The sequence below is a fragment of the Callionymus lyra genome, chromosome 1 (assembly GCF_982586985.1).
Source record: "Callionymus lyra chromosome 1, fCalLyr1.hap1.1, whole genome shotgun sequence".
In the NCBI taxonomy this organism is placed as follows: domain Eukaryota; kingdom Metazoa; phylum Chordata; class Actinopteri; order Syngnathiformes; family Callionymidae; genus Callionymus; species Callionymus lyra.
Window position 1 is genome coordinate 23,212,772 of NC_141818.1, and position 27,821 is coordinate 23,240,592.

A 27,821-nucleotide genomic window follows, 5' to 3' on the forward strand; every position below is an offset into this window, starting at 1 on the left:
ATTGCATAGCCAAAAAACAAGATTTCAATTTTTCCCAAACTGGTAGTTGAACCCAGTCTACATGGGGGGAAAACAAGAATCCTTACCAATAGACCACAGGTGAAATGGGAGTCAGTGAGAATTCCATACAGTATCAACTAATTTTGATGGAAGAGAAAGCTCTATGTTGGAATCTTATTCATAACATAGCTGTTTAATACTGCACGTGTGTGTCTAAACATCAAATTAAAAGGTCTCATTGGCTGACAGAACTCATTGCATAGCAAAAAAATAAGATTTCTATTGTTCCCATACCCGGAGTTGAACCCGGGCCACCTGGGTGAAAACCAGGAATCCTAACCACTAGACCATATGGGAGATATGCCAGAAAGAGATTGCTAAACAGGATCAACAAATTTTGATGGAAAAGAATGCTATTTGTTGGAATCTGATTCATAAGATAACTGTAAAATACTGCAGCTATATGTCTAAACATCGAAATAAAATGATCTCATGGGCAGAAAGAACTCATTGCATAGCCAAAAAATAAGATTTCTATTTTTCCCAAACTGGGAGTAGAACCCAGTCTACATGGGGGGAAATCTAGAATCTTTACCAATAGACCACAGGGGAAATGGGAGTCAGTGAGAATTCCATACAGTATCAATTAATTTTGATGGAAGAGAAAGCTGTAAGTTGGAATCTGAGTCATAACATAGCTGTTTAATAATGCACGTGTGTGTCTAAACATTGAATTAAAAGGTCTCATTGGATGACAAAACTCATTGCATAGCAAAAAAATAAGATTTCTATTGTTCCCATACCGGGAGTTGAACCCAGGCCACCTGGGTGAAAACCAGGAATCCTAACCGCTAGACCATATGGGAGATATGTCAAAGAGAGATTGCTAAACAGGATCAACAAATTTTGATGGAAAAGAATGCTATTTGTTGGAATCTGATTCATAAGATAACTGTAAAATACTGCAGCCATATGTCTAAACATCGAAATAAAACGATCTCATGGGCAGAAAGAACTCATTGCATAGCCAAAAAACAAAATTTCAATTTTTCCCAAACTGGTAGTTGAACCCAGTCTACATGGGCGGGAAACAAGACTCCTTACCAATAGACCACAGGGGAAATGGGAGTCAGTGAGAATTCCATACCGTATCAACGCATTTTGATGGAAGAGAAAGCTCTAAGTTGGAATCTGATTCATAACATAGCTGTTTAATACTGCACGTGTGTGTCTAAACATCGAATTAAAAGGTCTCATTGGATGACAAAACTCATTGCATAGCAAAAAAATAAGATTTCTATTGTTCCCATACCGGGAGTTGAACCCGGGCCACCTGGGTGAAAACCAGGAATCCTAACCGCTAGACCATATGGGAGATATGCCAAAGAGAGATTGCTAAACAGGATCAACAAATTTTGATGGAAAAGAATGCTATTTGTTGGAATCTGATTCATATTATAGCTGTAAAATACTGCAGTTATGTTTCTAAACATCGAAATAAAACGATCTCGTGGGCAGAAAGAACTCATTGCACAGCCAAAAAACAAGATTTCAATTTTTCCCAAACTGGTAGTTGAACCCAGTCTACATGGGGGGAAAACAAGAATCCTTACCAATAGACCACAGGGGAAATGGGAGTCAGTGAGAATTCCATACAGTATCAACAAATTTTGATGGAAGAGAAAGCTCTACGTTGGAATCTGATTCATAACATAGCTGTTTAATACTGCACGTGTGTGTCTAAACATCGAATTAAAAGGTCTCATTGGCTGACAAAACTCATTGCATTGCAAAAAAATAAGATTTTTATTGTTCCCATACCGGGAGTTGAACCCAGGCCACCTGGGTGAAAACCAGGAATCCTAACCGCTAGACCATATGGGAGATATGCAAAAGAGAGATTGCTAAACAGGATCAAGAAATTTTGATGGAAAAGAATGCTATTTGTTGGAATCTGATTCATATTATAGCTGTAAAATACTGCAGTTATGTTTCTAAACATCGAAATAAAACGATCTTGTGGGCAGAAAGAACTCATTGCACAGCCAAAAAATAAGATTTCCTTTTTTCCCAATTTGGGAGTTGAACCCAGTCTACATGGGGGGAAACCTAGAATCTTTACCAATAGACCACAGGGGAAATGGAATCGGATTCATAACATAGCTGTTTAATACTGCACGTGTGTGTCTAAACATCGAATTAAAAGGTCTCATTGGCTGACAGAACTCATTGCATAGCAAAAAAATAAGATTTCTATTGTTCCCTTACCGGGAGTTGAACCCGGGCCACCTGGGTGAAAACCAGGAATCCTAACCGCTAGACCATATGGGAGATATGTCATCCAGGGAATGCTAAACAGGATCAACAAATTTTGATGGAAAAGAATGCTATTTGTTGGAATCTGATTCATAAGATAACTGTAAAATACTGCAGCCATATGTCTAAACATCGAAATAAAACGATCTCATGGGCAGAAAGAACTCATTGCATAGCCAAAAAACAAGATTTCAATTTTTCCCAATTTGGGAGTTGAACCCAGTCTACATGGGGGGAAAACAAGAATCCTTACCAATAGACCACAGGGGAAATGGGAGTCAGTGAGAATTCCATACAGTATCAACAAATTTTGATGGAAGAGAAAGCTCTACGTTGGAATCTGATTCATAACATAGCTGTTTAATACTGCACGTGTGTGTCTAAACATCGAATTAAAAGGTCTCATTGGCTGACAAAACTCATTGCATAGCAAAAAAATAAGATTTTTATTGTTCCCATACCGGGAGTTGAACCCAGGCCACCTGGGTGAAAACCAGGAATCCTAACCGCTAGACCATATGGGAGATATGCCAAAGAGAGATTGCTAAACAGGATCAACAAATTTTGATGGAAAAGAATGCTATTTGTTGGAATCTGATTCATATTGTAGCTGTAAAATACTGCAGTTATGTTTCTAAACATCGAAATAAAACGATCTCGTGGGCAGAAAGAACTCATTGCACAGCCAAAAAACAAGATTTCAATTTTTCCCAAACTGGTAGTTGAACCCAGTCTACATGGGGGGAAAACAAGAATCCTTACCAATAGACCACAGGGGAAATGGGAGTCAGTGAGAATTCCATACAGTATCAACAAATGTTGATGGAAGAGAAAGCTCTACGTTGGAATCTGATTCATAACATAGCTGTTTAATACTGCACGTGTGTGTCTAAACATCGAATTAAAAGGTCTCATTGGCTGACAAAACTCATTGAATAGCAAAAAAATAAGATTTTTATTGTTCCCATACCGGGAGTTGAACCCAGGCCACCTGGGTGAAAACCAGGAATCCTAACCGCTAGACCATATGGGAGATATGCCAAAGAGAGATTGCTAAACAGGATCAACAAATTTTGATGGAAAAGAATGCTATTTGTTGGAATCTGATTCATAAGATAACTGTAAAATACTGCAGCCATATGTCTAAACATCGAAATAAAACGATCTCATGGGCAGAAAGAACTCATTGCATAGCCAAAAAACAAGATTTCAATTTTTCCCAATTTGGGAGTTGAACCCAGTCTACATGGGGGGAAAACAAGAATCCTTACCAATAGACCACAGGGGAAATGGGAGTCAGTGAGAATTCCATACAGTATCAACAAATTTTGATGGAAGAGAAAGCTCTACGTTGGAATCTGATTCATAACATAGCTGTTTAATACTGCACGTGTGTGTCTAAACATCGAATTAAAAGGTCTCATTGGATGACAAAACTCATTGCATAGCAAAAAAATAAGATTTCTATTGTTCCCATACCGGGAGTTGAACCCAGGCCACCTGGGTGAAAACCAGGAATCCTAACCGCTAGACCATATGGGAGATATGCCAAAGAGAGATTGCTAAACAGGATCAACAAATTTTGATGGAAAAGAATGCTATTTGTTGGAATCTGATTCATATTATAGCTGTAAAATACTGCAGTTATGTTTCTAAACATCGAAATAAAACGATCTTGTGGCCAGAAAGAACTCATTGCACAGCCAAAAAACAAGATTTCAATTTTTCCCAAACTGGTAGTTGAACCCAGTCTACATGGGGGGAAAACAAGAATCCTTACCAATAGACCACAGGGGAAATGGGAGTCAGTGAGAATTCCATACAGTATCAACAAATTTTGATGGAAGAGAAAGCTCTACGTTGGAATCTGATTCATAACATAGCTGTTTAATACTGCACGTGTGTGTCTAAACATCGAATTAAAAGGTCTCATTGGCTGACAAAACTCATTGCATAGCAAAAAAATAAGATTTTTATTGTTCCCATACCGGGAGTTGAACCCAGGCCACCTGGGTGAAAACCAGGAATCCTAACCGCTAGACCATATGGGAGATATGCCAAAGAGAGATTGCTAAACAGGATCAACAAATTTTGATGGAAAAGAATGCTATTTGTTGGAATCTGATTCATATTGTAGCTGTAAAATACTGCAGTTTTGTTTCTAAACATCGAAATAAAACGATCTCGTGGGCAGAAAGAACTCATTGCACAGCCAAAAAATAAGATTTCCATTTTTCCCAATTTGGGAGTTGAACCCAGTCTACATGGGGGGAAATCTAGAATCTTTACCAATAGACCACAGGGGAAATGGGAGTCAGTGAGAATTCCATACAGTATCAATTAATTTTGATGGAAGAGAAAGCTGTAAGTTGGAATCTGATTCATAACATAGCTGTTTAGTACTGCACGTGTGTGTCTAAACATCGAATTAAAAGGTCTCGTTGGATGACAAAACTCATTGCATAGCAAAAAAATAAGATTTCTATTGTTCCCATACCGGGAGTTGAACCCGGGCCACCTGGGTGAAAACCAGGAATCCTAACCGCTAGACCATATGGGAGATATGCCAAAGAGAGATTGCTAAACAGGATCAACAAATTTTGATGGAAAAGAATGCTATTTGTTGGAATCGGATTCATAAGATAACTGTAAAATACTGCAGCCATATGTCTAAACATCGAAATAAAACGATCTCATGGGCAGAAAGAACTCATTGCATAGCCAAAAAACAAGATTTCAATTTTTCCCAAACTGGTAGTTGAACCCAGTCTACATGGGGGGAAAACAAGAATCCTTACCAATAGACCACAGGGGAAATGGGAGTCAGTGAGAATTCCATACAGTATCAACAAATTTTGATGGAAGAGAAAGCTCTACGTTGGAATCTGATTCATAACATAGCTGTTTAATACTGCACGTGTGTGTCTAAACATCGAATTAAAAGGTCTCATTGGATGACAAAACTCATTGCATAGCAAAAAAATAAGATTTCTATTGTTCCCATACCGGGAGTTGAACCCGGGCCACCTGGGTGAAAACCAGGAATCCTAACCGCTAGACCATATGGGAGATATGCCAAAGAGAGATTGCTAAACAGGATCAACAAATTTTGATGGAAAAGAATGCTATTTGTTGGAATCTGATTCATAAGATAACTGTAAAATACTGCAGCCATATGTCTAAACATCGAAATAAAACGATCTCATGGGCAGAAAGAACTCATTGCATAGCCAAAAAACAAGATTTCAATTTTTCCCAATTTGGGAGTTGAACCCAGTCTACATGGGGGGAAAACAAGAATCCTTACCAATAGACCACAGGGGAAATGGGAGTCAGTGAGAATTCCATACAGTATCAACAAATTTTGATGGAAGAGAAAGCTCTACGTTGGAATCTGATTCATAACATAGCTGTTTAATACTGCACGTGTGTGTCTAAACATCGAATTAAAAGGTCTCATTGGATGACAAAACTCATTGCATAGCAAAAAAATAAGATTTCTATTGTTCCCATACCGGGAGTTGAACCCAGGCCACCTGGGTGAAAACCAGGAATCCTAACCGCTAGACCATATGGGAGATATGCCAAAGAGAGATTGCTAAACAGGATCAAGAAATTTTGATGGAAAAGAATGCTATTTGTTGGAATCTGATTCATATTATAGCTGTAAAATACTGCAGTTATGTTTCTAAACATCGAAATAAAACGATCTTGTGGGCAGAAAGAACTCATTGCACAGCCAAAAAATAAGATTTCCTTTTTTCCCAATTTGGGAGTTGAACCCAGTCTACATGGGGGGAAACCTAGAATCTTTACCAATAGACCACAGGGGAAATGGAATCGGAATCATAACATAGCTGTTTAATACTGCACGTGTGTGTCTAAACATCGAATTAAAAGGTCTCATTGGCTGACAGAACTCATTGCATAGCAAAAAAATAAGATTTCTATTGTTCCCTTACCGGGAGTTGAACCCGGGCCACCTGGGTGAAAACCAGGAATCCTAACCGCTAGACCATATGGGAGATATGTCATCCAGGGAATGCTAAACAGGATCAACAAATTTTGATGGAAAAGAATGCTATTTGTTGGAATCTGATTCATAAGATAACTGTAAAATACTGCAGCCATATGTCTAAACATCGAAATAAAACGATCTCATGGGCAGAAAGAACTCATTGCATAGCCAAAAAACAAGATTTCAATTTTTCCCAAACTGGTAGTTGAACCCAGTCTACATGGGGGGAAAACAAGAATCCTTACCAATAGACCACAGGGGAAATGGGAGTCAGTTAGAATTCCATACAGTATCAATTAATTTTGATGGAAGAGAACGCTGTAAGTTGGAATCTGATTCATAACATAGCTGTTTAGTACTGCACGTGTGTGTCTAAACATCGAATTAAAAGGTCTCGTTGGATGACAAAACTCATTGCATAGCAAAAAAATAAGATTTCTATTGTTCCTATACCGGGAGTTGAACCCGGGCCACCTGGGTGAAAACCAGGAATCCTAGCCGCTAGACCATATGGGAGATATGCCAAAGAGAGATTGCTAAACAGGATCAACAAATTTTGATGGAAAAGAATGCTATTTGTTGGAATCTGATTCATAAGATAACTGTAAAATACTGCAGCCATATGTCTAAACATCGAAATAAAACGATCTCATGGGCAGAAAGAACTCATTGCATAGCCAAAAAACAAGATTTCAATTTTTCCCAATTTGGGAGTTGAACCCAGTCTACATGGGGGGAAAACAAGAATCCTTACCAATAGACCACAGGGGAAATGGGAGTCAGTGAGAATTCCATACAGTATCAACAAATTTTGATGGAAGAGAAAGCTCTACGTTGGAATCTGATTCATAACATAGCTGTTTAATACTGCACGTGTGTGTCTAAACATCGAATTAAAAGGTCTCATTGGATGACAAAACTCATTGCATAGCAAAAAAATAAGATTTCTATTGTTCCCATACCGGGAGTTGAACCCGGGCCACCTGGGTGAAAACCAGGAATCCTAACCGCTAGACCATATGGGAGATATGCCAAAGAGAGATTGCTAAACAGGATCAACAAATTTTGATGGAAAAGAATGCTATTTGTTGGAATCTGATTCATAAGATAACTGTAAAATACTGCAGCCATATGTCTAAACATCGAAATAAAACGATCTCATGGGCAGAAAGAACTCATTGCATAGCCAAAAAACAAGATTTCAATTTTTCCCAATTTGGGAGTTGAACCCAGTCTACATGGGGGGAAAACAAGAATCCTTACCAATAGACCACAGGGGAAATGGGAGTCAGTGAGAATTCCATACAGTATCAACAAATTTTGATGGAAGAGAAAGCTCTACGTTGGAATCTGATTCATAACATAGCTGTTTAATACTGCACGTGTGTGTCTAAACATCGAATTAAAAGGTCTCATTGGATGACAAAACTCATTGCATAGCAAAAAAATAAGATTTCTATTGTTCCCATACCGGGAGTTGAACCCAGGCCACCTGGGTGAAAACCAGGAATCCTAACCGCTAGACCATATGGGAGATATGCCAAAGAGAGATTGCTAAACAGGATCAACAAATTTTGATGGAAAAGAATGCTATTTGTTGGAATCTGATTCATATTATAGCTGTAAAATACTGCAGTTATGTTTCTAAACATCGAAATAAAACGATCTTGTGGCCAGAAAGAACTCATTGCACAGCCAAAAAACAAGATTTCAATTTTTCCCAAACTGGTAGTTGAACCCAGTCTACATGGGGGGAAAACAAGAATCCTTACCAATAGACCACAGGGGAAATGGGAGTCAGTGAGAATTCCATACAGTATCAACAAATTTTGATGGAAGAGAAAGCTCTACGTTGGAATCTGATTCATAACATAGCTGTTTAATACTGCACGTGTGTGTCTAAACATCGAATTAAAAGGTCTCATTGGCTGACAAAACTCATTGCATAGCAAAAAAATAAGATTTTTATTGTTCCCATACCGGGAGTTGAACCCAGGCCACCTGGGTGAAAACCAGGAATCCTAACCGCTAGACCATATGGGAGATATGCCAAAGAGAGATTGCTAAACAGGATCAACAAATTTTGATGGAAAAGAATGCTATTTGTTGGAATCTGATTCATATTGTAGCTGTAAAATACTGCAGTTATGTTTCTAAACATCGAAATAAAACGATCTCGTGGGCAGAAAGAACTCATTGCACAGCCAAAAAATAAGATTTCCATTTTTCCCAATTTGGGAGTTGAACCCAGTCTACATGGGGGGAAATCTAGAATCTTTACCAATAGACCACAGGGGAAATGGGAGTCAGTGAGAATTCCATACAGTATCAATTAATTTTGATGGAAGAGAAAGCTGTAAGTTGGAATCTGATTCATAACATAGCTGTTTAGTACTGCACGTGTGTGTCTAAACATCGAATTAAAAGGTCTCGTTGGATGACAAAACTCATTGCATAGCAAAAAAATAAGATTTCTATTGTTCCCATACCGGGAGTTGAACCCGGGCCACCTGGGTGAAAACCAGGAATCCTAACCGCTAGACCATATGGGAGATATGCCAAAGAGAGATTGCTAAACAGGATCAACAAATTTTGATGGAAAAGAATGCTATTTGTTGGAATCTGATTCATATTATAGCTGTAAAATACTGCAGTTATGTTTCTAAACATCGAAATAAAACGATCTTGTGGCCAGAAAGAACTCATTGCACAGCCAAAAAACAAGATTTCAATTTTTCCCAAACTGGTAGTTGAACCCAGTCTACATGGGGGGAAAACAAGAATCCTTACCAATAGACCACAGGGGAAATGGGAGTCAGTGAGAATTCCATACAGTATCAACAAATTTTGATGGAAGAGAAAGCTCTACGTTGGAATCTGATTCATAACATAGCTGTTTAATACTGCACGTGTGTGTCTAAACATCGAATTAAAAGGTCTCATTGGCTGACAAAACTCATTGCATAGCAAAAAAATAAGATTTTTATTGTTCCCATACCGGGAGTTGAACCCAGGCCACCTGGGTGAAAACCAGGAATCCTAACCGCTAGACCATATGGGAGATATGCCAAAGAGAGATTGCTAAACAGGATCAACAAATTTTGATGGAAAAGAATGCTATTTGTTGGAATCTGATTCATATTGTAGCTGTAAAATACTGCAGTTATGTTTCTAAACATCGAAATAAAACGATCTCGTGGGCAGAAAGAACTCATTGCACAGCCAAAAAATAAGATTTCCATTTTTCCCAATTTGGGAGTTGAACCCAGTCTACATGGGGGGAAATCTAGAATCTTTACCAATAGACCACAGGGGAAATGGGAGTCAGTGAGAATTCCATACAGTATCAATTAATTTTGATGGAAGAGAAAGCTGTAAGTTGGAATCTGATTCATAACATAGCTGTTTAGTACTGCACGTGTGTGTCTAAACATCGAATTAAAAGGTCTCGTTGGATGACAAAACTCATTGCATAGCAAAAAAATAAGATTTCTATTGTTCCCATACCGGGAGTTGAACCCGGGCCACCTGGGTGAAAACCAGGAATCCTAACCGCTAGACCATATGGGAGATATGCCAAAGAGAGATTGCTAAACAGGATCAACAAATTTTGATGGAAAAGAATGCTATTTGTTGGAATCGGATTCATAAGATAACTGTAAAATACTGCAGCCATATGTCTAAACATCGAAATAAAACGATCTCATGGGCAGAAAGAACTCATTGCATAGCCAAAAAACAAGATTTCAATTTTTCCCAAACTGGTAGTTGAACCCAGTCTACATGGGGGGAAAACAAGAATCCTTACCAATAGACCACAGGGGAAATGGGAGTCAGTGAGAATTCCATACAGTATCAACAAATTTTGATGGAAGAGAAAGCTCTACGTTGGAATCTGATTCATAACATAGCTGTTTAATACTGCACGTGTGTGTCTAAACATCGAATTAAAAGGTCTCATTGGATGACAAAACTCATTGCATAGCAAAAAAATAAGATTTCTATTGTTCCCATACCGGGAGTTGAACCCGGGCCACCTGGGTGAAAACCAGGAATCCTAACCGCTAGACCATATGGGAGATATGCCAAAGAGAGATTGCTAAACAGGATCAACAAATTTTGATGGAAAAGAATGCTATTTGTTGGAATCTGATTCATATTGTAGCTGTAAAATACTGCAGTTATGTTTCTAAACATCGAAATAAAACGATCTCGTGGGCAGAAAGAACTCATTGCACAGCCAAAAAATAAGATTTCCATTTTTCCCAATTTGGGAGTTGAACCCAGTCTACATGGGGGGAAATCTAGAATCTTTACCAATAGACCACAGGGGAAATGGGAGTCAGTGAGAATTCCATACAGTATCAATTAATTTTGATGGAAGAGAAAGCTGTAAGTTGGAATCTGATTCATAACATAGCTGTTTAGTACTGCACGTGTGTGTCTAAACATCGAATTAAAAGGTCTCGTTGGATGACAAAACTCATTGCATAGCAAAAAAATAAGATTTCTATTGTTCCCATACCGGGAGTTGAACCCGGGCCACCTGGGTGAAAACCAGGAATCCTAACCGCTAGACCATATGGGAGATATGCCAAAGAGAGATTGCTAAACAGGATCAACAAATTTTGATGGAAAAGAATGCTATTTGTTGGAATCGGATTCATAAGATAACTGTAAAATACTGCAGCCATATGTCTAAACATCGAAATAAAACGATCTCATGGGCAGAAAGAACTCATTGCATAGCCAAAAAACAAGATTTCAATTTTTCCCAAACTGGTAGTTGCACCCAGTCTACATGGGGGGAAAACAAGAATCCTTACCAATAGACCACAGGGGAAATGGGAGTCAGTGAGAATTCCATACAGTATCAACAAATTTTGATGGAAGAGAAAGCTCTACGTTGGAATCTGATTCATAACATAGCTGTTTAATACTGCACGTGTGTGTCTAAACATCGAATTAAAAGGTCTCATTGGATGACAAAACTCATTGCATAGCAAAAAAATAAGATTTCTATTGTTCCCATACCGGGAGTTGAACCCGGGCCACCTGGGTGAAAACCAGGAATCCTAACCGCTAGACCATATGGGAGATATGCCAAAGAGAGATTGCTAAACAGGATCAACAAATTTTGATGGAAAAGAATGCTATTTGTTGGAATCTGATTCAGAAGATAACTGTAAAATACTGCAGCCATATGTCTAAACATCGAAATAAAATGATCTCATGGGCAGAAAGAACTCATTGCATAGCCAAAAAACAAGATTTCAATTTTTCCCAATTTGGGAGTTGAACCCAGTCTACATGGGGGGAAAACAAGAATCCTTACCAATAGACCACAGGGGAAATGGGAGTCAGTGAGAATTCCATACAGTATCAACAAATTTTGATGGAAGAGAAAGCTCTACGTTGGAATCTGATTCATAACATAGCTGTTTAATACTGCACGTGTGTGTCTAAACATCGAATTAAAAGGTCTCATTGGATGACAAAACTCATTGCATAGCAAAAAAATAAGATTTCTATTGTTCCCATACCGGGAGTTGAACCCAGGCCACCTGGGTGAAAACCAGGAATCCTAACCGCTAGACCATATGGGAGATATGCCAAAGAGAGATTGCTAAACAGGATCAAGAAATTTTGATGGAAAAGAATGCTATTTGTTGGAATCTGATTCATATTATAGCTGTAAAATACTGCAGTTATGTTTCTAAACATCGAAATAAAACGATCTTGTGGGCAGAAAGAACTCATTGCACAGCCAAAAAATAAGATTTCCTTTTTTCCCAATTTGGGAGTTGAACCCAGTCTACATGGGGGGAAACCTAGAATCTTTACCAATAGACCACAGGGGAAATGGAATCGGATTCATAACATAGCTGTTTAATACTGCACGTGTGTGTCTAAACATCGAATTAAAAGGTCTCATTGGCTGACAGAACTCATTGCATAGCAAAAAAATAAGATTTCTATTGTTCCCTAACCGGGAGTTGAACCAGGGCCACCTGGGTGAAAACCAGGAATCCTAACCGCTAGACCATATGGGAGATATGTCATCCAGGGAATGCTAAACAGGATCAACAAGTTTTGATGGAAAAGAATGCTATTTGTTGGAATCTGATTCATAAGATAACTGTAAAATACTGCAGCCATATGTCTAAACATCGAAATAAAACGATCTCATGGGCAGAAAGAACTCATTGCATAGCCAAAAAACAAGATTTCAATTTTTCCCAAACTGGTAGTTGAACCCAGTCTACATGGGGGGAAAACAAGAATCCTTACCAATAGACCACAGGGGAAATGGGAGTCAGTGAGAATTCCATACAGTATCAACAAATTTTGATGGAAGAGAAAGCTCTAAGTTGGAATCTGATTCATAACATAGCTGTTTAATACCGCACGTGTGTGTCTAAACATTGAATTAAGGTCTCATTGGCTGACAAAACTCATTGCATAGCAAAAAAATAAGATTTCTATTGTTCCCATACCGGGAGTTGAACCCGGGCCACCTGGGTGAAAACCAGGAATCCTAACCGCTAGACCATATGGGAGATATGTCATCCAGGGAATGCTAAACAGGATCAACAAATTTTGATGGAAAATAATGCTATTTGTTGGAATCTGATTCATATTATAGCTGTAAAATACTGCAGTTATGTTTCTAAACATCGAAATAAAACGATCTCGTGGGCAGAAAGAACTCATTGCACAGCCAAAAAATAAGCTTTCCATTTTTCCCAATTTGGGAGTTGAACCCAGTCTACATGAGGGGAAATCTAGAATCTTTACCAATAGACCACAGGGGAAATGGGAGTCAGTTAGAATTCCATACAGTATCAATTAATTTTGATGGAAGAGAACGCTGTAAGTTGGAATCTGATTCATAACATAGCTGTTTAGTACTGCACGTGTGTGTCTAAATATCGAATTAAAAGGTCTCGTTGGATGACAAAACTCATTGCATAGGAAAGAAATAAGATTTCTATTGTTCCCATACGGTGAGTTGAACCCAGGCCACCTGGGTGAAAACCAGGAATCCTAACCGCTAGACCATATGGGAGATATGTCATCCAGGGAATGCTAAACAGGATCAACAAATTTTGATGGAAAATAATGCTATTTGTTGGAATCTGATTCATATTATAGCTGTAAAATACTGCAGTTATGTTTCTAAACATCGAAATAAAACGATCTCGTGGGCAGAAAGAACTCATTGCACAGCCAAAAAATAAGCTTTCCATTTTTCCCAATTTGGGAGTTGAACCCAGTCTACATGGGGGGAAATCTAGAATCTTTACCAATAGACCACAGGGGAAATGGGAGTCAGTTAGAATTCCATACAGTATCAATTAATTTTGATGGAAGAGAACGCTGTAAGTTGGAATCTGATTCATAACATAGCTGTTTAGTACTGCACGTGTGTGTCTAAACATCGAATTAAAAGGTCTCGTTGGATGACAAAACTCATTGCATGACAAAAAAATAAGATTTCTATTGTTCCTATACCGGGAGTTGAACCCGGGCCACCTGGGTGAAAACCAGGAATCCTAGCCGCTAGACCATATGGGAGATATGCCAAAGAGAGATTGCTAAACAGGATCAACAAATTTTGATGGAAAAGAATGCTATTTGTTGGAATCTGATTCATAAGATAACTGTAAAATACTGCAGCCATATGTCTAAACATCGAAATAAAACGATCACATGGGCAGAAAGAACTCATTGCATAGCCAAAAAACAAGATTACAATTTTTCCCAAACTGGTAGTTGAACCCAGTCTACATGGGGGGAAAACAAGAATCCTTACCAATAGACCACAGGGGAAATGGGAGTCAGTGAGAATTCCATACAGTATCAATTAATTTTGATGGAAGAGAAAGCTGTAACTTGGAATCTGATTCATAACATAGCTGTTTAGTACTGCATGTGTGTGTCTAAACATCGAATTAAAAGGTCTCGTTGGATGACAAAACTCATTGCATAGCAAAAAAATAAGATTTCTATTGTTCCCATACCGGGAGTTGAACCCGGGCCACCTGGGTGAAAACCAGGAATCCTAACCGCTAGACCATATGGGAGATATGCCAAAGAGAGATTGCTAAACAGGATCAACAAATTTTGATGGAAAAGAATGCTATTTGTTGGAATCTGATTCATAAGATAACTGTAAAATACTGCAGCCATATGTCTAAACATCGAAATAAAACGATCTCATGGGCAGAAAGAACTCATTGCATAGCCAAAAAACAAGATTTCAATTTTTCCCAAACTGGTAGTTGAACCCAGTCTACATGGGGGGAAATCTAGAATCTTTACCAATAGACCACAGGGGAAATGGGAGTCAGTGAGAATTCCATACAGTATCAATTAATTTTGATGGAAGAGAAAGCTGTAAGTTGGAATCTGATTCATAACATAGCTGTTTAGTACTGCACGTGTGTGTCTAAACATCGAATTAAAAGGTCTCGTTGGATGACAAAACTCATTGCATAGCAAAAAAATAAGATTTCTATTGTTCCCATACCGGGAGTTGAACCCGGGCCACCTGGGTGAAAACCAGGAATCCTAACCGCTAGACCATATGGGAGACATGCCAAAGAGAGATTGCTAAACAGGATCAACAAATTTTGATGGAAAAGAATGCTATTTGTTGGAATCTGATTCATATTATAGCTGTAAAATACTGCAGTTATGTTTCTAAACATCGAAATAAAACGATCTCGTGGGCAGAAAGAACTCATTGCACAGCCAAAAAACAAGATTTCAATTTTTCCCAAACTGGTAGTTGAACCCAGTCTACATGGGGGGAAAACAAGAATCCTTACCAATAGACCACAGGGGAAATGGGAGTCAGTGAGAATTCCATACAGTATCAACAAATTTTGATAGAAGAGAAAGCTCTACGTTGGAATCTGATTCATAACATAGCTGTTTAATACTGCACGTGTGTGTCTTAACATCGAATTAAAAGGTCTCATTGGCTGACAAAACTCATTGCATAGCAAAAAAATAAGATTTTTATTGTTCCCATACCGGGAGTTGAACCCAGGCCACCTGGGTGAAAACCAGGAATCCTAACCGCTAGACCATATGGGAGATATGCCAAAGAGAGATTGCTAAACAGGATCAACAAATTTTGATGGAAAAGAATGCTATTTGTTGGAATCTGATTCATATTATAGCTGTAAAATACTGCAGTTATGTTTCTAAACATCGAAATAAAATGATCTCGTGGGCAGAAAGAACTCATTGCACAGCCAAAAAATAAGATTTCCATTTTTCCCAATTTGGGAGTTGAACCCAGTCTACATGGGGGGAAATCTAGAATCTTTACCAATAGACCACAGGGGAAATGGGAGTCAGTGAGAATTCCATACAGTATCAATTAATTTTGATGGAAGAGAAAGCTGTAAGTTGGAATCTGATTCATAACATAGCTGTTTAGTACTGCACGTGTGTGTCTAAACATCGAATTAAAAGGTCTCGTTGGATGACAAAACTCATTGCATAGCAAAAAAATAAGATTTCTATTGTTCCCATACCGGGAGTTGAACCCGGGCCACCTGGGTGAAAACCAGGAATCCTAACCGCTAGACCATATGGGAGATATGCCAAAGAGAGATTGCTAAACAGGATCAACAAATTTTGATGGAAAAGAATGCTATTTGTTGGAATCTGATTCATAAGATAACTGTAAAATACTGCAGCCATATGTCTAAACATCGAAATAAAACGATCTCATGGGCAGAAAGAACTCATTGCATAGCCAAAAAACAAGATTTCAATTTTTCCCAAACTGGTAGTTGAACCCAGTCTACATGGGGGGAAATCTAGAATCTTTACCAATAGACCACAGGGGAAATGGGAGTCAGTGAGAATTCCATACAGTATCAATTAATTTTGATGGAAGAGAAAGCTGTAAGTTGGAATCTGATTCATAACATAGCTGTTTAGTACTGCACGTGTGTGTCTAAACATCGAATTAAAAGGTCTCGTTGGATGACAAAACTCATTGCATAGCAAAAAAATAAGATTTCTATTGTTCCCATACCGGGAGTTGAACCCGGGCCACCTGGGTGAAAACCAGGAATCCTAACCGCTAGACCATATGGGAGATATGCCAAAGAGAGATTGCTAAACAGGATCAACAAATTTTGATGGAAAAGAATGCTATTTGTTGGAATCTGATTCATATTATAGCTGTAAAATACTGCAGTTATGTTTCTAAACATCGAAATAAAACGATCTCGTGGGCAGAAAGAACTCATTGCACAGCCAAAAAACAAGATTTCAATTTTTCCCAAACTGGTAGTTGAACCCAGTCTACATGGGGGGAAAACAAGAATCCTTACCAATAGACCACAGGGGAAATGGGAGTCAGTGAGAATTCCATACAGTATCAACAAATTTTGATAGAAGAGAAAGCTCTACGTTGGAATCTGATTCATAACATAGCTGTTTAATACTGCACGTGTGTGTCTAAACATCGAATTAAAAGGTCTCATTGGCTGACAAAACTCATTGCATAGCAAAAAAATAAGATTTTTATTGTTCCCATACCGGGAGTTGAACCCAGGCCACCTGGGTGAAAACCAGGAATCCTAACCGCTAGACCATATGGGAGATATGCCAAACAGAGATTGCTAAACAGGATCAACAAATTTTGATGGAAAAGAATGCTATTTGTTGGAATCTGATTCATATTATAGCTGTAAAATACTGCAGTTATGTTTCTAAACATCGAAATAAAATGATCTCGTGGGCAGAAAGAACTCATTGCACAGCCAAAAAATAAGATTTCCATTTTTCCCAATTTGGGAGTTGAACCCAGTCTACATGGGGGGAAATCTAGAATCTTTACCAATAGACCACAGGGGAAATGGGAGTCAGTGAGAATTCCATACAGTATCAATTAATTTTGATGGAAGAGAAAGCTGTAAGTTGGAATCTGATTCATAACATAGCTGTTTAGTACTGCACGTGTGTGTCTAAACATCGAATTAAAAGGTCTCGTTGGATGACAAAACTCATTGCATAGCAAAAAAATAAGATTTCTATTGTTCCCATACCGGGAGTTGAACCCGGGCCACCTGGGTGAAAACCAGGAATCCTAACCGCTAGACCATATGGGAGATATGCCAAAGAGAGATTGCTAAACAGGATCAACAAATTTTGATGGAAAAGAATGCTATTTGTTGGAATCTGATTCATAAGATAACTGTAAAATACTGCAGCCATATGTCTAAACATCGAAATAAAACGATCTCATGGGCAGAAAGAACTCATTGCATAGCCAAAAAACAAGATTTCAATTTTTCCCAAACTGGTAGTTGAACCCAGTCTACATGGGGGGAAATCTAGAATCTTTACCAATAGACCACAGGGGAAATGGGAGTCAGTGAGAATTCCATACAGTATCAATTAATTTTGATGGAAGAGAAAGCTGTAAGTTGGAATCTGATTCATAACATAGCTGTTTAGTACTGCACGTGTGTGTCTAAACATCGAATTAAAAGGTCTCGTTGGATGACAAAACTCATTGCATAGCAAAAAAATAAGATTTCTATTGTTCCCATACCGGGAGTTGAACCCGGGCCACCTGGGTGAAAACCAGGAATCCTAACCGCTAGACCATATGGGAGATATGCCAAAGAGAGATTGCTAAACAGGATCAACAAATTTTGATGGAAAAGAATGCTATTTGTTGGAATCTGATTCATATTATAGCTGTAAAATACTGCAGTTATGTTTCTAAACATCGAAATAAAACGATCTCGTGGGCAGAAAGAACTCATTGCACAGCCAAAAAACAAGATTTCAATTTTTCCCAAACTGGTAGTTGAACCCAGTCTACATGGGGGGAAAACAAGAATCCTTACCAATAGACCACAGGGGAAATGGGAGTCAGTGAGAATTCCATACAGTATCAACAAATTTTGATAGAAGAGAAAGCTCTACGTTGGAATCTGATTCATAACATAGCTGTTTAATACTGCACGTGTGTGTCTAAACATCGAATTAAAAGGTCTCATTGGCTGACAAAACAAATTGCATAGCAAAAAAATAAGATTTTTATTGTTCCCATACCGGGAGTTGAACCCAGGCCACCTGGGTGAAAACCAGGAATCCTAACCGCTAGACCATATGGGAGATATGCCAAAGAGAGATTGCTAAACAGGATCAACAAATTTTGATGGAAAAGAATGCTATTTGTTGGAATCTGATTCATATTATAGCTGTAAAATACTGCAGTTATGTTTCTAAACATCAAAATAAAACGATCTCGTGGGCAGAAAGAACTCATTGCACAGCCAAAAAATAAGATTTCCATTTTTCCCAATTTGGGAGTTGAACCCAGTCTACATGGGGGGAAATCTAGAATCTTTACCAATAGACCACAGGGGAAATGGGAGTCAATGAGAATTCCATACAGTATCAATTAATTTTGATGGAAGAGAAAGCTGTAAGTTGGAATCTGATTCATAACATAGCTGTTTAATACTGCACGTGTGTGTCTAAACATCGAATTAAAAGGTCTCATTGGATGACAAAACTCATTGCATAGCAAAAAAATAAGATTTCTATTGTTCCCATACCGGGAGTTGAACCCAGGCCACCTGGGTGAAAACCAGGAATCCTAACCGCTAGACCATATGGGAGATATGCCAAAGAGAGATTGCTAAACAGGATCAACAAATTTTGATGGAAAAGAATGCTATTTGTTGGAATCTGATTCATAAGATAACTGTAAAATACTGCAGCCATATGTCTAAACATCGAAATAAAACGATCTCATGGGCAGAAAGAACTCATTGCATAGCCAAAAAACAAGATTTCAATTTTTCCCAATTTGGGAGTTGAACCCAGTCTACATGGGGGGAAAACAAGAATCCTTACCAATAGACCACAGGGGAAATGGGAGTCAGTGAGAATTCCATACAGTATCAACAAATTTTGATGGAAGAGAAAGCTCTACGTTGGAATCTGATTCATAACATAGCTGTTTAATACTGCACGTGTGTGTCTAAACATCAAATTAAAAGGTCTCATTGGATGACAAAACTCATTGCATATCAAAAAAAAAAGATTTCTATTGTTCCCATACCGGGAGTTGAACCCAGGCCACCTGGGTGAAAACCAGGAATCCTAACCGCTAGACCATATGGGAGATATGCCAAAGAGAGATTGCTAAACAGGATCAAGAAATTTTGATGGAAAAGAATGCTATTCGTTGGAATCTGATTCATATTATAGCTGTAAAATACTGCAGTTATGTTTCTAAACATCGAAATAAAACGATCTTGTGGGCAGAAAGAACTCATTGCACAGCCAAAAAATAAGATTTCCTTTTTTCCCAATTTGGGAGTTGAACCCAGTCTACATGGGGGGAAACCTAGAATCTTTACCAATAGACCACAGGGGAAATGGAATCGGATTCATAACATAGCTGTTTAATACTGCACGTGTGTGTCTAAACATCGAATTAAAAGGTCTCATTGGCTGACAGAACTCATTGCATAGCAAAAAAATAAGATTTCTATTGTTCCCTTACCGGGAGTTGAACCCGGGCCACCTGGGTGAAAACCAGGAATCCTAACCGCTAGACCATATGGGAGATATGTCATTCAGGGAATGCTAAACAGGATCAACAAATTTTGATGGAAAAGAATGCTATTTGTTGGAATCTGATTCATAAGATAACTGTAAAATACTGCAGCCATATGTCTAAACATCGAAATAAAACGATCTCATGGGCAGAAAGAACTCATTGCATAGCCAAAAAACAAGATTTCAATTTTTCCCAAACTGGTAGTTGAACCCAGTCTACATGGGGGGAAAACAAGAATCCTTACCAATAGACCACAGGGGAAATGGGAGTCAGTGAGAATTCCATACAGTATCAACAAATTTTGATGGAAGAGAAAGCTCTACGTTGGAATCTGATTCATAACATAGCTGTTTAATACTGCACGTGTGTGTCTAAACATCAAATTAAAAGGTCTCATTGGATGACAAAACTCATTGCATATCAAAAAAAAAAGATTTCTATTGTTCCCATACCGGGAGTTGAACCCAGGCCACCTGGGTGAAAACCAGGAATCCTAACCGCTAGACCATATGGGAGATATGCCAAAGAGAGATTGCTAAACAGGATCAAGAAATTTTGATGGAAAAGAATGCTATTCGTTGGAATCTGATTCATATTATAGCTGTAAAATACTGCAGTTATGTTTCTAAACATCGAAATAAAACGATCTTGTGGGCAGAAAGAACTCATTGCACAGCCAAAAAATAAGATTTCCTTTTTTCCCAATTTGGGAGTTGAACCCAGTCTACATGGGGGGAAACCTAGAATCTTTACCAATAGACCACAGGGGAAATGGAATCGGATTCATAACATAGCTGTTTAATACTGCACGTGTGTGTCTAAACATCGAATTAAAAGGTCTCATTGGCTGACAGAACTCATTGCATAGCAAAAAAATAAGATTTCTATTGTTCCCTTACCGGGAGTTGAACCCGGGCCACCTGGGTGAAAACCAGGAATCCTAACCGCTAGACCATATGGGAGATATGTCATTCAGGGAATGCTAAACAGGATCAACAAATTTTGATGGAAAAGAATGCTATTTGTTGGAATCTGATTCATAAGATAACTGTAAAATACTGCAGCCATATGTCTAAACATCGAAATAAAACGATCTCATGGGCAGAAAGAACTCATTGCATAGCCAAAAAACAAGATTTCAATTTTTCCCAAACTGGTAGTTGAACCCAGTCTACATGGGGGGAAAACAAGAATCCTTACCAATAGACCACAGGGGAAATGGGAGTCAGTGAGAATTCCATACAGTATCAACAAATTTTGATGGAAGAGAAAGCTCTAAGTTGGAATCTGATTCATAACATAGCTGTTTAATACTGCACGTGTGTGTCTAAACATTGAATTAAGGTCTCATTGGCTGACAAAACTCATTGCATAGCAAAAAAATAAGATTTCTATTGTTCCCATACCGGGAGTTGAACCCAGGCCACCTGGGTGAAAACCAGGAATCCTAACCGCTAGACCATATGGGAGATATGTCATCCAGGGAATGCTAAACAGGATCAACAAATTTTGATGGAAAATAATGCTATTTGTTGGAATCTGATTCATATTATAGCTGTAAAATACTGCAGTTATGTTTCTAAACATCGAAATAAAACGATCTCGTGGGCAGAAAGAACTCATTGCACAGCCAAAAAATAAGCTTTCCATTTTTCCCAATTTGGGAGTTGAACCCAGTCTACATGGGGGGAAATCTAGAATCTTTACCAATAGACCACAGGGGAAATGGGAGTCAGTTAGAATTCCATACAGTATCAATTAATTTTGATGGAAGAGAACGCTGTAAGTTGGAATCTGATTCATAACATAGCTGTTTAGTACTGCACGTGTGTGTCTAAACATCGAATTAAAAGGTCTCGTTGGATGACAAAACTCATTGCATAGCAAAAAAATAAGATTTCTATTGTTCCTATACCGGGAGTTGAACCCGGGCCACCTGGGTGAAAACCAGGAATCCTAGCCGCTAGACCATATGGGAGATATGCCAAAGAGAGATTGCTAAACAGGATCAACAAATTTTGATGGAAAAGAATGCTATTTGTTGGAATCTTATTCATAAGATAACTGTAAAATACTGCAGCCATATGTCTAAACATCGAAATAAAACGATCTCATGGGCAGAAAGAACTCATTGCATAGCCAAAAAACAAGATTACAATTTTTCCCAAACTGGTAGTTGAACCCAGTCTACATGGGGGGAAAACAAGAATCCTTACCAATAGACCACAGGGGAAATGGGAGTCAGTGAGAATTCCATACAGTATCAATTAATTTTGATGGAAGAGAAAGCTGTAACTTGGAATCTGATTCATAACATAGCTGTTTAGTACTGCATGTGTGTGTCTAAACATCGAATTAAAAGGTCTCGTTGGATGACAAAACTCATTGCATAGCAAAAAAATAAGATTTCTATTGTTCCCATACCGGGAGTTGAACCCGGGCCACCTGGGTGAAAACCAGGAATCCTAACCGCTAGACCATATGGGAGATATGCCAAAGAGAGATTGCTAAACAGGATCAACAAATTTTGATGGAAAAGAATGCTATTTGTTGGAATCTGATTCATAAGATAACTGTAAAATACTGCAGCCATATGTCTAAACATCGAAATAAAACGATCTCATGGGCAGAAAGAACTCATTGCATAGCCAAAAAACAAGATTTCAATTTTTCCCAAACTGGTAGTTGAACCCAGTCTACATGGGGGGAAATCTAGAATCTTTACCAATAGACCACAGGGGAAATGGGAGTCAGTGAGAATTCCATACAGTATCAATTAATTTTGATGGAAGAGAAAGCTGTAAGTTGGAATCTGATTCATAACATAGCTGTTTAGTACTGCACGTGTGTGTCTAAACATCGAATTAAAAGGTCTCGTTGGATGACAAAACTCATTGCATAGCAAAAAAATAAGATTTCTATTGTTCCCATACCGGGAGTTGAACCCGGGCCACCTGGGTGAAAACCAGGAATCCTAACCGCTAGACCATATGGGAGATATGCCAAAGAGAGATTGCTAAACAGGATCAACAAATTTTGATGGAAAAGAATGCTATTTGTTGGAATCTGATTCATATTATAGCTGTAAAATACTGCAGTTATGTTTCTAAACATCGAAATAAAACGATCTCGTGGGCAGAAAGAACTCATTGCACAGCCAAAAAACAAGATTTCAATTTTTCCCAAACTGGTAGTTGAACCCAGTCTACATGGGGGGAAAACAAGAATCCTTACCAATAGACCACAGGGGAAATGGGAGTCAGTGAGAATTCCATACAGTATCAACAAATTTTGATAGAAGAGAAAGCTCTACGTTGGAATCTGATTCATAACATAGCTGTTTAATACTGCACGTGTGTGTCTAAACATCGAATTAAAAGGTCTCATTGGCTGACAAAACTCATTGCATAGCAAAAAAATAAGATTTTTATTGTTCCCATACCGGGAGTTGAACCCAGGCCACCTGGGTGAAAACCAGGAATCCTAACCGCTAGACCATATGGGAGATATGCCAAAGAGAGATTGCTAAACAGGATCAACAAATTTTGATGGAAAAGAATGCTATTTGTTGGAATCTGATTCATATTATAGCTGTAAAATACTGCAGTTATGTTTCTAAACATCAAAATAAAACGATCTCGTGGGCAGAAAGAACTCATTGCACAGCCAAAAAATAAGATTTCCATTTTTCCCAATTTGGGAGTTGAACCCAGTCTACATGGGGGGAAATCTAGAATCTTTACCAATAGACCACAGGGGAAATGGGAGTCAATGAGAATTCCATACAGTATCAATTAATTTTGATGGAAGAGAAAGCTGTAAGTTGGAATCTGATTCATAACATAGCTGTTTAATACTGCACGTGTGTGTCTAAACATCGAATTAAAAGGTCTCATTGGATGACAAAACTCATTGCATAGCAAAAAAATAAGATTTCTATTGTTCCCATACCGGGAGTTGAACCCAGGCCACCTGGGTGAAAACCAGGAATCCTAACCGCTAGACCATATGGGAGATATGCCAAAGAGAGATTGCTAAACAGGATCAACAAATTTTGATGGAAAAGAATGCTATTTGTTGGAATCTGATTCATAAGATAACTGTAAAATACTGCAGCCATATGTCTAAACATCGAAATAAAACGATCTCATGGGCAGAAAGAACTCATTGCATAGCCAAAAAACAAGATTTCAATTTTTCCCAATTTGGGAGTTGAACCCAGTCTACATGGGGGGAAAACAAGAATCCTTACCAATAGACCACAGGGGAAATGGGAGTCAGTGAGAATTCCATACAGTATCAACAAATTTTGATGGAAGAGAAAGCTCTACGTTGGAATCTGATTCATAACATAGCTGTTTAATACTGCACGTGTGTGTCTAAACATCAAATTAAAAGGTCTCATTGGATGACAAAACTCATTGCATATCAAAAAAAAAAGATTTCTATTGTTCCCATACCGGGAGTTGAACCCAGGCCACCTGGGTGAAAACCAGGAATCCTAACCGCTAGACCATATGGGAGATATGCCAAAGAGAGATTGCTAAACAGGATCAAGAAATTTTGATGGAAAAGAATGCTATTCGTTGGAATCTGATTCATATTATAGCTGTAAAATACTGCAGTTATGTTTCTAAACATCGAAATAAAACGATCTTGTGGGCAGAAAGAACTCATTGCACAGCCAAAAAATAAGATTTCCTTTTTTCCCAATTTGGGAGTTGAACCCAGTCTACATGGGGGGAAACCTAGAATCTTTACCAATAGACCACAGGGGAAATGGAATCGGATTCATAACATAGCTGTTTAATACTGCACGTGTGTGTCTAAACATCGAATTAAAAGGTCTCATTGGCTGACAGAACTCATTGCATAGCAAAAAAATAAGATTTCTATTGTTCCCTTACCGGGAGTTGAACCCGGGCCACCTGGGTGAAAACCAGGAATCCTAACCGCTAGACCATATGGGAGATATGTCATTCAGGGAATGCTAAACAGGATCAACAAATTTTGATGGAAAAGAATGCTATTTGTTGGAATCTGATTCATAAGATAACTGTAAAATACTGCAGCCATATGTCTAAACATCGAAATAAAACGATCTCATGGGCAGAAAGAACTCATTGCATAGCCAAAAAACAAGATTTCAATTTTTCCCAAACTGGTAGTTGAACCCAGTCTACATGGGGGGAAAACAAGAATCCTTACCAATAGACCACAGGGGAAATGGGAGTCAGTGAGAATTCCATACAGTATCAACAAATTTTGATGGAAGAGAAAGCTCTAAGTTGGAATCTGATTCATAACATAGCTGTTTAATACTGCACGTGTGTGTCTAAACATTGAATTAAGGTCTCATTGGCTGACAAAACTCATTGCATAGCAAAAAAATAAGATTTCTATTGTTCCCATACCGGGAGTTGAACCCAGGCCACCTGGGTGAAAACCAGGAATCCTAACCGCTAGACCATATGGGAGATATGTCATACAGGGAATGCTAAACAGGATCAACAAATTTTGATGGAAAATAATGCTATTTGTTGGAATCTGATTCATATTATAGCTGTAAAATACTGCAGTTATGTTTCTAAACATCGAAATAAAACGATCTCGTGGGCAGAAAGAACTCATTGCACAGCCAAAAAATAAGCTTTCCATTTTTCCCAATTTGGGAGTTGAACCCAGTCTACATGGGGGGAAATCTAGAATCTTTACCAATAGACCACAGGGGAAATGGGAGTCAGTTAGAATTCCATACAGTATCAATTAATTTTGATGGAAGAGAACGCTGTAAGTTGGAATCTGATTCATAACATAGCTGTTTAGTACTGCACGTGTGTGTCTAAACATCGAATTAAAAGGTCTCGTTGGATGACAAAACTCATTGCATAGCAAAAAAATAAGATTTCTATTGTTCCTATACCGGGAGTTGAACCCGGGCCACCTGGGTGAAAACCAGGAATCCTAGCCGCTAGACCATATGGGAGATATGCCAAAGAGAGATTGCTAAACAGGATCAACAAATTTTGATGGAAAAGAATGCTATTTGTTGGAATCTTATTCATAAGATAACTGTAAAATACTGCAGCCATATGTCTAAACATCGAAATAAAACGATCTCATGGGCAGAAAGAACTCATTGCATAGCCAAAAAACAAGATTACAATTTTTCCCAAACTGGTAGTTGAACCCAGTCTACATGGGGGGAAAACAAGAATCCTTACCAATAGACCACAGGGGAAATGGGAGTCAGTGAGAATTCCATACAGTATCAATTAATTTTGATGGAAGAGAAAGCTGTAACTTGGAATCTGATTCATAACATAGCTGTTTAGTACTGCATGTGTGTGTCTAAACATCGAATTAAAAGGTCTCGTTGGATGACAAAACTCATTGCATAGCAAAAAAATAAGATTTCTATTGTTCCCATACCGGGAGTTGAACCCGGGCCACCTGGGTGAAAACCAGGAATCCTAACCGCTAGACCATATGGGAGATATGCCAAAGAGAGATTGCTAAACAGGATCAACAAATTTTGATGGAAAAGAATGCTATTTGTTGGAATCTGATTCATAAGATAACTGTAAAATACTGCAGCCATATGTCTAAACATCGAAATAAAACGATCTCATGGGCAGAAAGAACTCATTGCATAGCCAAAAAACAAGATTTCAATTTTTCCCAAACTGGTAGTTGAACCCAGTCTACATGGGGGGAAATCTAGAATCTTTACCAATAGACCACAGGGGAAATGGGAGTCAGTGAGAATTCCATACAGTATCAATTAATTTTGATGGAAGAGAAAGCTGTAAGTTGGAATCTGATTCATAACATAGCTGTTTAGTACTGCACGTGTGTGTCTAAACATCGAATTAAAAGGTCTCGTTGGATGACAAAACTCATTGCATAGCAAAAAAATAAGATTTCTATTGTTCCCATACCGGGAGTTGAACCCGGGCCACCTGGGTGAAAACCAGGAATCCTAACCGCTAGACCATATGGGAGATATGCCAAAGAGAGATTGCTAAACAGGATCAACAAATTTTGATGGAAAAGAATGCTATTTGTTGGAATCTGATTCATAAGATAACTGTAAAATACTGCAGTTATGTTTCTAAACATCAAAATAAAACGATCTCGTGGGCAGAAAGAACTCATTGCACAGCCAAAAAATAAGATTTCCATTTTTCCCAATTTGGGAGTTGAACCCAGTCTACATGGGGGAAAATCAAGAATCCTTACCAATAGACCACAGGGGAAATGGGAGTCAGTGAGAATTCCATACAGTATCAACAAATTTTGATGGAAGAGAAAGCTCTACGTTGGAATCTGATTCATAACATAGCTGTTTAATACTGCACGTGTGTGTCTAAACATCGAATTAAAAGGTCTCATTGGCTGACAAAACTCATTGCATAGCAAAAAAATAAGATTTCTATTGTTCCCATACCGGGAGTTGAACCCGGGCCACCTGGGTGAAAACCAGGAATCCTAACCGCTAGACCATATGGGAGATATGTCATCCAGGGAATGCTAAACAGGATCAACAAATTTTGATGGAAAAGAATGCTATTTGTTGGAATCTGATTCATATTATAGCTGTAAAATACTGCAGTTATGTTTCTAAACATCGAAATAAAACGATCTCGTGGGCAGAAAGAACTCATTGCACAGCCAAAAAATAAGATTTCCATTTTTCCCAATTTGGGAGTTGAACCCAGTCTACATGCGGGGAAATCTAGAATCTTTACCAATAGACCACAGGGGAAATGGGAGTCAGTGAGAATTCCATACAGTATCAATTAATTTTGATGGAAGAGAAAGCTGTAAGTTGGAATCTGATTCATAACATAGCTGTTTAGTACTGCA

At 38.3% G+C, this 27,821-nt stretch overlaps 54 non-coding genes across 54 annotated transcripts; all 54 read right to left on the reverse strand.

Moving 5' to 3' along the window:
- Positions 1-285: 285 nt before the first annotated feature.
- On the reverse strand, positions 286-357 carry trnae-uuc (transfer RNA glutamic acid (anticodon UUC)). Its single transcript has one exon. It is a non-coding gene; the product is annotated as a tRNA-Glu (tRNA).
- A 437-nt stretch (positions 358-794) lies between these two features.
- Positions 795-866, reverse strand: trnae-uuc (transfer RNA glutamic acid (anticodon UUC)). The gene has a single exon. It is a non-coding gene; the product is annotated as a tRNA-Glu (tRNA).
- Positions 867-1,303: 437 nt separating this feature from the next.
- Positions 1,304-1,375, reverse strand: trnae-uuc (transfer RNA glutamic acid (anticodon UUC)). Its single transcript has one exon. It is a non-coding gene; the product is annotated as a tRNA-Glu (tRNA).
- Positions 1,376-1,812: 437 nt separating this feature from the next.
- trnae-uuc (transfer RNA glutamic acid (anticodon UUC)) lies at positions 1,813-1,884 on the reverse strand. Its single transcript has one exon. It is a non-coding gene; the product is annotated as a tRNA-Glu (tRNA).
- A 375-nt stretch (positions 1,885-2,259) lies between these two features.
- On the reverse strand, positions 2,260-2,331 carry trnae-uuc (transfer RNA glutamic acid (anticodon UUC)). The gene has a single exon. It is a non-coding gene; the product is annotated as a tRNA-Glu (tRNA).
- Positions 2,332-2,768: 437 nt separating this feature from the next.
- On the reverse strand, positions 2,769-2,840 carry trnae-uuc (transfer RNA glutamic acid (anticodon UUC)). The gene has a single exon. It is a non-coding gene; the product is annotated as a tRNA-Glu (tRNA).
- A 437-nt stretch (positions 2,841-3,277) lies between these two features.
- Positions 3,278-3,349, reverse strand: trnae-uuc (transfer RNA glutamic acid (anticodon UUC)). Its single transcript has one exon. It is a non-coding gene; the product is annotated as a tRNA-Glu (tRNA).
- A 437-nt stretch (positions 3,350-3,786) lies between these two features.
- trnae-uuc (transfer RNA glutamic acid (anticodon UUC)) lies at positions 3,787-3,858 on the reverse strand. The gene has a single exon. It is a non-coding gene; the product is annotated as a tRNA-Glu (tRNA).
- A 437-nt stretch (positions 3,859-4,295) lies between these two features.
- Positions 4,296-4,367, reverse strand: trnae-uuc (transfer RNA glutamic acid (anticodon UUC)). Its single transcript has one exon. It is a non-coding gene; the product is annotated as a tRNA-Glu (tRNA).
- Positions 4,368-4,804: 437 nt separating this feature from the next.
- Positions 4,805-4,876, reverse strand: trnae-uuc (transfer RNA glutamic acid (anticodon UUC)). Its single transcript has one exon. It is a non-coding gene; the product is annotated as a tRNA-Glu (tRNA).
- Positions 4,877-5,313: 437 nt separating this feature from the next.
- trnae-uuc (transfer RNA glutamic acid (anticodon UUC)) lies at positions 5,314-5,385 on the reverse strand. The gene has a single exon. It is a non-coding gene; the product is annotated as a tRNA-Glu (tRNA).
- A 437-nt stretch (positions 5,386-5,822) lies between these two features.
- trnae-uuc (transfer RNA glutamic acid (anticodon UUC)) lies at positions 5,823-5,894 on the reverse strand. The gene has a single exon. It is a non-coding gene; the product is annotated as a tRNA-Glu (tRNA).
- A 375-nt stretch (positions 5,895-6,269) lies between these two features.
- trnae-uuc (transfer RNA glutamic acid (anticodon UUC)) lies at positions 6,270-6,341 on the reverse strand. Its single transcript has one exon. It is a non-coding gene; the product is annotated as a tRNA-Glu (tRNA).
- A 437-nt stretch (positions 6,342-6,778) lies between these two features.
- On the reverse strand, positions 6,779-6,850 carry trnae-uuc (transfer RNA glutamic acid (anticodon UUC)). The gene has a single exon. It is a non-coding gene; the product is annotated as a tRNA-Glu (tRNA).
- Positions 6,851-7,287: 437 nt separating this feature from the next.
- trnae-uuc (transfer RNA glutamic acid (anticodon UUC)) lies at positions 7,288-7,359 on the reverse strand. The gene has a single exon. It is a non-coding gene; the product is annotated as a tRNA-Glu (tRNA).
- Positions 7,360-7,796: 437 nt separating this feature from the next.
- On the reverse strand, positions 7,797-7,868 carry trnae-uuc (transfer RNA glutamic acid (anticodon UUC)). Its single transcript has one exon. It is a non-coding gene; the product is annotated as a tRNA-Glu (tRNA).
- Positions 7,869-8,305: 437 nt separating this feature from the next.
- Positions 8,306-8,377, reverse strand: trnae-uuc (transfer RNA glutamic acid (anticodon UUC)). The gene has a single exon. It is a non-coding gene; the product is annotated as a tRNA-Glu (tRNA).
- A 437-nt stretch (positions 8,378-8,814) lies between these two features.
- Positions 8,815-8,886, reverse strand: trnae-uuc (transfer RNA glutamic acid (anticodon UUC)). The gene has a single exon. It is a non-coding gene; the product is annotated as a tRNA-Glu (tRNA).
- Positions 8,887-9,323: 437 nt separating this feature from the next.
- trnae-uuc (transfer RNA glutamic acid (anticodon UUC)) lies at positions 9,324-9,395 on the reverse strand. The gene has a single exon. It is a non-coding gene; the product is annotated as a tRNA-Glu (tRNA).
- Positions 9,396-9,832: 437 nt separating this feature from the next.
- Positions 9,833-9,904, reverse strand: trnae-uuc (transfer RNA glutamic acid (anticodon UUC)). Its single transcript has one exon. It is a non-coding gene; the product is annotated as a tRNA-Glu (tRNA).
- A 437-nt stretch (positions 9,905-10,341) lies between these two features.
- On the reverse strand, positions 10,342-10,413 carry trnae-uuc (transfer RNA glutamic acid (anticodon UUC)). Its single transcript has one exon. It is a non-coding gene; the product is annotated as a tRNA-Glu (tRNA).
- A 437-nt stretch (positions 10,414-10,850) lies between these two features.
- Positions 10,851-10,922, reverse strand: trnae-uuc (transfer RNA glutamic acid (anticodon UUC)). The gene has a single exon. It is a non-coding gene; the product is annotated as a tRNA-Glu (tRNA).
- Positions 10,923-11,359: 437 nt separating this feature from the next.
- trnae-uuc (transfer RNA glutamic acid (anticodon UUC)) lies at positions 11,360-11,431 on the reverse strand. Its single transcript has one exon. It is a non-coding gene; the product is annotated as a tRNA-Glu (tRNA).
- A 437-nt stretch (positions 11,432-11,868) lies between these two features.
- trnae-uuc (transfer RNA glutamic acid (anticodon UUC)) lies at positions 11,869-11,940 on the reverse strand. The gene has a single exon. It is a non-coding gene; the product is annotated as a tRNA-Glu (tRNA).
- Positions 11,941-12,822: 882 nt separating this feature from the next.
- Positions 12,823-12,894, reverse strand: trnae-uuc (transfer RNA glutamic acid (anticodon UUC)). Its single transcript has one exon. It is a non-coding gene; the product is annotated as a tRNA-Glu (tRNA).
- A 437-nt stretch (positions 12,895-13,331) lies between these two features.
- trnae-uuc (transfer RNA glutamic acid (anticodon UUC)) lies at positions 13,332-13,403 on the reverse strand. The gene has a single exon. It is a non-coding gene; the product is annotated as a tRNA-Glu (tRNA).
- A 437-nt stretch (positions 13,404-13,840) lies between these two features.
- Positions 13,841-13,912, reverse strand: trnae-uuc (transfer RNA glutamic acid (anticodon UUC)). The gene has a single exon. It is a non-coding gene; the product is annotated as a tRNA-Glu (tRNA).
- A 437-nt stretch (positions 13,913-14,349) lies between these two features.
- Positions 14,350-14,421, reverse strand: trnae-uuc (transfer RNA glutamic acid (anticodon UUC)). The gene has a single exon. It is a non-coding gene; the product is annotated as a tRNA-Glu (tRNA).
- Positions 14,422-14,858: 437 nt separating this feature from the next.
- On the reverse strand, positions 14,859-14,930 carry trnae-uuc (transfer RNA glutamic acid (anticodon UUC)). Its single transcript has one exon. It is a non-coding gene; the product is annotated as a tRNA-Glu (tRNA).
- Positions 14,931-15,367: 437 nt separating this feature from the next.
- On the reverse strand, positions 15,368-15,439 carry trnae-uuc (transfer RNA glutamic acid (anticodon UUC)). The gene has a single exon. It is a non-coding gene; the product is annotated as a tRNA-Glu (tRNA).
- A 437-nt stretch (positions 15,440-15,876) lies between these two features.
- Positions 15,877-15,948, reverse strand: trnae-uuc (transfer RNA glutamic acid (anticodon UUC)). The gene has a single exon. It is a non-coding gene; the product is annotated as a tRNA-Glu (tRNA).
- A 437-nt stretch (positions 15,949-16,385) lies between these two features.
- trnae-uuc (transfer RNA glutamic acid (anticodon UUC)) lies at positions 16,386-16,457 on the reverse strand. Its single transcript has one exon. It is a non-coding gene; the product is annotated as a tRNA-Glu (tRNA).
- Positions 16,458-16,894: 437 nt separating this feature from the next.
- trnae-uuc (transfer RNA glutamic acid (anticodon UUC)) lies at positions 16,895-16,966 on the reverse strand. The gene has a single exon. It is a non-coding gene; the product is annotated as a tRNA-Glu (tRNA).
- A 437-nt stretch (positions 16,967-17,403) lies between these two features.
- Positions 17,404-17,475, reverse strand: trnae-uuc (transfer RNA glutamic acid (anticodon UUC)). Its single transcript has one exon. It is a non-coding gene; the product is annotated as a tRNA-Glu (tRNA).
- A 437-nt stretch (positions 17,476-17,912) lies between these two features.
- On the reverse strand, positions 17,913-17,984 carry trnae-uuc (transfer RNA glutamic acid (anticodon UUC)). Its single transcript has one exon. It is a non-coding gene; the product is annotated as a tRNA-Glu (tRNA).
- A 437-nt stretch (positions 17,985-18,421) lies between these two features.
- Positions 18,422-18,493, reverse strand: trnae-uuc (transfer RNA glutamic acid (anticodon UUC)). Its single transcript has one exon. It is a non-coding gene; the product is annotated as a tRNA-Glu (tRNA).
- Positions 18,494-18,930: 437 nt separating this feature from the next.
- Positions 18,931-19,002, reverse strand: trnae-uuc (transfer RNA glutamic acid (anticodon UUC)). Its single transcript has one exon. It is a non-coding gene; the product is annotated as a tRNA-Glu (tRNA).
- A 437-nt stretch (positions 19,003-19,439) lies between these two features.
- trnae-uuc (transfer RNA glutamic acid (anticodon UUC)) lies at positions 19,440-19,511 on the reverse strand. Its single transcript has one exon. It is a non-coding gene; the product is annotated as a tRNA-Glu (tRNA).
- A 375-nt stretch (positions 19,512-19,886) lies between these two features.
- On the reverse strand, positions 19,887-19,958 carry trnae-uuc (transfer RNA glutamic acid (anticodon UUC)). The gene has a single exon. It is a non-coding gene; the product is annotated as a tRNA-Glu (tRNA).
- A 437-nt stretch (positions 19,959-20,395) lies between these two features.
- trnae-uuc (transfer RNA glutamic acid (anticodon UUC)) lies at positions 20,396-20,467 on the reverse strand. Its single transcript has one exon. It is a non-coding gene; the product is annotated as a tRNA-Glu (tRNA).
- A 375-nt stretch (positions 20,468-20,842) lies between these two features.
- trnae-uuc (transfer RNA glutamic acid (anticodon UUC)) lies at positions 20,843-20,914 on the reverse strand. The gene has a single exon. It is a non-coding gene; the product is annotated as a tRNA-Glu (tRNA).
- A 435-nt stretch (positions 20,915-21,349) lies between these two features.
- trnae-uuc (transfer RNA glutamic acid (anticodon UUC)) lies at positions 21,350-21,421 on the reverse strand. The gene has a single exon. It is a non-coding gene; the product is annotated as a tRNA-Glu (tRNA).
- A 437-nt stretch (positions 21,422-21,858) lies between these two features.
- On the reverse strand, positions 21,859-21,930 carry trnae-uuc (transfer RNA glutamic acid (anticodon UUC)). Its single transcript has one exon. It is a non-coding gene; the product is annotated as a tRNA-Glu (tRNA).
- A 437-nt stretch (positions 21,931-22,367) lies between these two features.
- Positions 22,368-22,439, reverse strand: trnae-uuc (transfer RNA glutamic acid (anticodon UUC)). Its single transcript has one exon. It is a non-coding gene; the product is annotated as a tRNA-Glu (tRNA).
- A 437-nt stretch (positions 22,440-22,876) lies between these two features.
- On the reverse strand, positions 22,877-22,948 carry trnae-uuc (transfer RNA glutamic acid (anticodon UUC)). The gene has a single exon. It is a non-coding gene; the product is annotated as a tRNA-Glu (tRNA).
- Positions 22,949-23,385: 437 nt separating this feature from the next.
- Positions 23,386-23,457, reverse strand: trnae-uuc (transfer RNA glutamic acid (anticodon UUC)). The gene has a single exon. It is a non-coding gene; the product is annotated as a tRNA-Glu (tRNA).
- Positions 23,458-23,894: 437 nt separating this feature from the next.
- Positions 23,895-23,966, reverse strand: trnae-uuc (transfer RNA glutamic acid (anticodon UUC)). Its single transcript has one exon. It is a non-coding gene; the product is annotated as a tRNA-Glu (tRNA).
- A 437-nt stretch (positions 23,967-24,403) lies between these two features.
- Positions 24,404-24,475, reverse strand: trnae-uuc (transfer RNA glutamic acid (anticodon UUC)). The gene has a single exon. It is a non-coding gene; the product is annotated as a tRNA-Glu (tRNA).
- A 375-nt stretch (positions 24,476-24,850) lies between these two features.
- On the reverse strand, positions 24,851-24,922 carry trnae-uuc (transfer RNA glutamic acid (anticodon UUC)). The gene has a single exon. It is a non-coding gene; the product is annotated as a tRNA-Glu (tRNA).
- A 435-nt stretch (positions 24,923-25,357) lies between these two features.
- Positions 25,358-25,429, reverse strand: trnae-uuc (transfer RNA glutamic acid (anticodon UUC)). The gene has a single exon. It is a non-coding gene; the product is annotated as a tRNA-Glu (tRNA).
- A 437-nt stretch (positions 25,430-25,866) lies between these two features.
- Positions 25,867-25,938, reverse strand: trnae-uuc (transfer RNA glutamic acid (anticodon UUC)). Its single transcript has one exon. It is a non-coding gene; the product is annotated as a tRNA-Glu (tRNA).
- Positions 25,939-26,375: 437 nt separating this feature from the next.
- trnae-uuc (transfer RNA glutamic acid (anticodon UUC)) lies at positions 26,376-26,447 on the reverse strand. The gene has a single exon. It is a non-coding gene; the product is annotated as a tRNA-Glu (tRNA).
- A 437-nt stretch (positions 26,448-26,884) lies between these two features.
- trnae-uuc (transfer RNA glutamic acid (anticodon UUC)) lies at positions 26,885-26,956 on the reverse strand. Its single transcript has one exon. It is a non-coding gene; the product is annotated as a tRNA-Glu (tRNA).
- Positions 26,957-27,393: 437 nt separating this feature from the next.
- Positions 27,394-27,465, reverse strand: trnae-uuc (transfer RNA glutamic acid (anticodon UUC)). The gene has a single exon. It is a non-coding gene; the product is annotated as a tRNA-Glu (tRNA).
- Between the last annotated feature and the right edge of the window lie 356 nt (positions 27,466-27,821).